Raw genomic sequence first — 4,785 nt, forward strand, 5'->3', positions numbered from 1 at the left:
TTATTTATGAGATATTAAACTTTTAAAAATTGATAGAACAAGATTCCACAATATAGTCGTTACATAATTCTATATGTGAGGTATTATTCTCTCAATAGATTTTGTATTTTTAATATTAGTTTTTTTGATATGTAGATCACTTAATCAAATAATATTAAAATATTTGAATAATGGTGATCTTTCTTTTGTGTCTCTAATATCTTGTGTGATTTATAGACATCACATTTATTCTAAGGAGTTTTTATAGCTATCCATTTAATGAAGGAAGCCCCTTAGAAAAGTAATTTAAACCGTTTGTTTTTTATTAAAAGTCTTTGTAATAGATAAAATCGTCTTTTCACTTATTTTTTTATATATAAAAATATTACTTAATTATTTTTTTAATATTTACTAATAGACATTTAATTGTTTCCTTAGTATTAAGAAGACTTTAGCACCGTTAGTATTAGCACTTTAATTGTTCTTATTATTAGGACTTTTAGAAGTACTTTCCTTCGTATTAGGACTTTTATTAGGATAGTTTTCTAAGTGATAAATATTTACTTTTTAAAATTAGTATAAAATTAGATTTAGGAATATTACCTTTCTTGATAGAAAATATTTTCTTATTGAAATATTTGGTTGATATTCTTTTAGAGGACAAATTTTGAACTTCTATAAATTGATAATATAGGATTTCACAATACAGTTGTCACATAATTCTATTTATGAGATATTATTCTCTCAATAGGTTTAGTATTTTTAATATTAGTTTTTCTATAGACCACTTAATCAAATAATATTATTATATTTGAATAATGGTGACCTTTCTTTTTCTTCACTAATATCTTGTGTAATTTATAGACACCGCATATTATTCTAAGAAATTTTAATAACTATTCATTCAATGAAGAAAAACCCTTATAAAAATAATTTGAATTTTTTGCCCTTCAAAATATTTAACTTTATTTCAAATATTTAATACAACCATTTAATTGTTTCCTTAATATTAAGACTTTACCATCGTAATTTTCTTAGTATTAGGACTTTTAGGAGTACTTTCCTTCGTAGTAGGATTTTAATTAGGAGTGTCTTATAGGTGATAAATATTTACTTTTAAAATTGTTATAAAATTAGATTTACGATATTACTTTTTCTGATGGAAAATATTTTCTTAATTAAAATATTTGGTTGATATTTTCTTAGAGGACAAATTTTAAACTTGTATAAATTGATAGAATAAGATTCCACAATATAACCGTTACATAATTCTTTTTGTGAGACATTATTCTCTCAATAGGCTTTGTATTTTTAATATCAGTTTTTTCGATATGTAGACCACTTAATCAAATAATATTAAAATACTTGAATAATGATGATCTTTCTTTTTCTTTTCTAATATCTTGTGTGATTTATAGACATCGCATATTATTCCAAGGAGTTTTCATAACTATCCATTCAAAAAGATTCTTACAAAAATAATTTAAATTTTTTGTCCTTCATTAAAAATCTTCGCAATAGACAAAATTGTGGTATCACTTATTTTCTTTATATATAAAAATAATACTTAATTATTTGTCCAATATTTAATAATAGTGATTTAATTACTTCCTTAGTATTAGGACTATTAGGAGTACTTTTCTTCATATTAGGACTTTCATTGCTACCATCTTCAAGGTGATAAATATGTACTTTTTAAATTGATATAAAATTAGGATATTACATTTATTAATGAAAAATATTTTCTTATTGATATATTTGGTTGATATTTTCTTAGAGGATAAATTTTGAACTTTTATAAATTGATAGAATAGAATTCCACAATATAGCCGTAGTAATTTTGTTTATGAGATATTATTCGCTAAATAGGTTTTGTATTTTTAGTATTAGTTTTTCGATATATAGACCACTTAATTAAATAATATTAAAATATTTAAATTATGGTGATCTTTCTTTTTCTTCTCTAATATCTTGTGTGATTTATTCTAAGGAGTTTTCATAACTATTCATTCGATGAAGGAAGTGATGTATTTGTGAAAATTGCAAAAATGAAAAAAATTAGAATGGATATCATAGTGTTGCAAGTTTGTTATCGTTCACTCCATCAGTAGTAGAACTCTGACTAGCTGTGATAAAATTCATCAATCGCATGACTTTGCATCAAATCTTGACACTTAATGTTGGGGAGGATATAATTATGAATTAAAGTGATGCAGTAAACTTTGAGGATGATGGGAGAAAGTAATGTTAGATTTGATCTCTTTGTTTTATGCTATTCTTAAAATATTATTAAAGATTAAACTTTTAATTAGTTTCACACAATAATGTGGTAGATCTTTCCGTTAGAGTTTGCATTAGTGTTGACTTTAGCTAATTGTTGTGTTTTATTTATTAATTTTTGTCATAGATCCTCATATTCTCTTCTTATTTATGATATTATACTCTTTTTTTTTTTGTTATTTGATGTCTAATCATAGATTAATATTATTTTTAATCATACATTGATTGTTGTATAATTCTCTTATAATCTTTTAAATTTTTAATATGATACATACGTACAAAGCACGTACACTATACTAGTTCAATCATAAAAGGGTAGCAGACTCTGGCGGACTAGCCCGACTAGCCCTTCATTATTACTGGTCTTTTTTTTGGTTAAGTATTTTGTTTTTAGTTTATATTTGAACATATAGATATGATAATTTGTTAACATTTCTAACATATTATTGTATTAAATATATAATTCTACGATAACTTATAACATATTCAATACCAATATATCGTTAAGCATATTTGAATTCATCAATAAAGTTGTCTTAATTAACATCACCTTCATCTAAATTCATATGAAAATTTAATTAGTTAAATATTATCAAAAAACTACATATCAATAATTAAAAATATTTAAATTCACTTACAAATTTTATCTCTTTGAATTTGAGTAAAGTCGTGCAATCGATTTCGAGTAGCAACAAGTGTTTGAACAAGCCATAATAAATGCATTTTTAATATTGGTGGTTAGGAATTTTCGGGCCCGTTTGGCCATGGACATTTTTACCTTTTTTCCGAAAAAAAAAATCGGAGTTGGAAATTGTGGTGTTTGGCCACGGAAAATCGGAAAATAATTTCAGAAAATTTTTCTGAAAAGGAAAAACAGATTTTTGTTGTTTTTACAATTTTTCAACTCCAATTTCAACTTTTATTATTATTACATATAACTCTTACCTTTTAAATTTTTACATAAAACTCTCCTTATAATATTACTTTTTCAATATTACGTATATAAAAGTTTTAAAGAATAAGATAATTATAATTTCAAACTTAATGCTATCCTAATTAATATATATCTCTTTTTCTCTCTCATCATTATTTTTATCCCTTATTTAATTTTCTCCCTTATTTAAAATATTATTTTACTGTTAATTTATATTTATACCCATAAATATATAATGTATTATATTTATACCTATAAATATATAAAGTATTATATTTATAATAGAAATATACAAAGTATGTTATATATAAAGTTTATACCATGTATATACCATATACACACATATATAAATATACAATTTATTAAGAAACATACTAAGCATATTTATAATATAAATATACAAATTATGTTATATATGAAATTTATACCATGTATATACCATATACACACATATATAAAAATAGAGAAAATACATAATTACCCCCCTCATGTTGGCCGAGATTTTCAAAAAGACACTTAAACTTTGAATTCGACCTATTACCCCACGATTCTTACTTAATCCATTGTAAACACATCATTTTTCGCTGAATCTCAGTCACAACAAAGAGAGTGAACACACGCACTAATCAGGTGTTGTCACGTGTTAAATATGTTTAATTTATATTTTTATTTTATTTTTTAAATAAAATTTTACTTTTTATTTAATTTAACACCCCACCCCACCTCATCCAGCAACCCTCCCCCAGCAGCTCCCCTCTACCCCCCACTCTCATTCAGCACCCCCACCCCTCGTCCAATACGCCCACCCTATCAGCATCTCCCCCAAACCCCTACTCCGTTAGCATGCATTTTTGTCCATTTTTTTTTTATTCAAATCACTTAAAAAAATAGTTTTATGATTGAATTGAAAGTTTTATGATTGAATTGAGTTTTAAAGATAGTTAAATGATATGATTTAACTGAAAATGGAGCTTTAATGATATGATTTTTTTTTAAAAAAAAAAGCTTCAATGGAGGAGCTTTAATGGTGACATTGTGTCGAAGAACTTTAACAGTGTTGAAAAAGACATTGTGTTGAAGAAGAAATGGTGGACAGTTAAACGATATGATTTAATTGTAAAATGAAGCTTTAATGAATGATTTTAAAGAAAAAAATAATGGAAGTTTTAATGGTGAATTGAGTTGAAGAAGAAAGAGTGGGTGGGTTGGGGAGGGGGAGGGCGGGCGGAGAGGGGGTAGGGATGATTTTAAAAATAAATAAATAATATGATTTTTTTTTGAAAGAATATAAATTATATATCAATTATTTTACACGTGACAGTTTTTAATTGGTCAAAAAAGTCAAATTCGAGCCCTTTCAGGCGCATGTGGAGCGTGTATACACGCAGAGGGTCAAAATGATGTGTTTGGAACAAAATAAAGAAGAATCGTGGGGTAATAGGTCAAAGTGAAAGTTTAGGTGTCTTTTTGCAAATCTCGGACAAGATCAGTGGTGTAATTATGTATTTACTCATAAAAATACAAAAGATAAAGAAACATACTAAGCATATTTATATATTTATGGTATATGATATAATATACCATAAATATGC

Source organism: Capsicum annuum, chromosome 10 (genome assembly GCF_002878395.1).
Source record: "Capsicum annuum cultivar UCD-10X-F1 chromosome 10, UCD10Xv1.1, whole genome shotgun sequence".
NCBI lineage: Eukaryota > Viridiplantae > Streptophyta > Magnoliopsida > Solanales > Solanaceae > Capsicum > Capsicum annuum.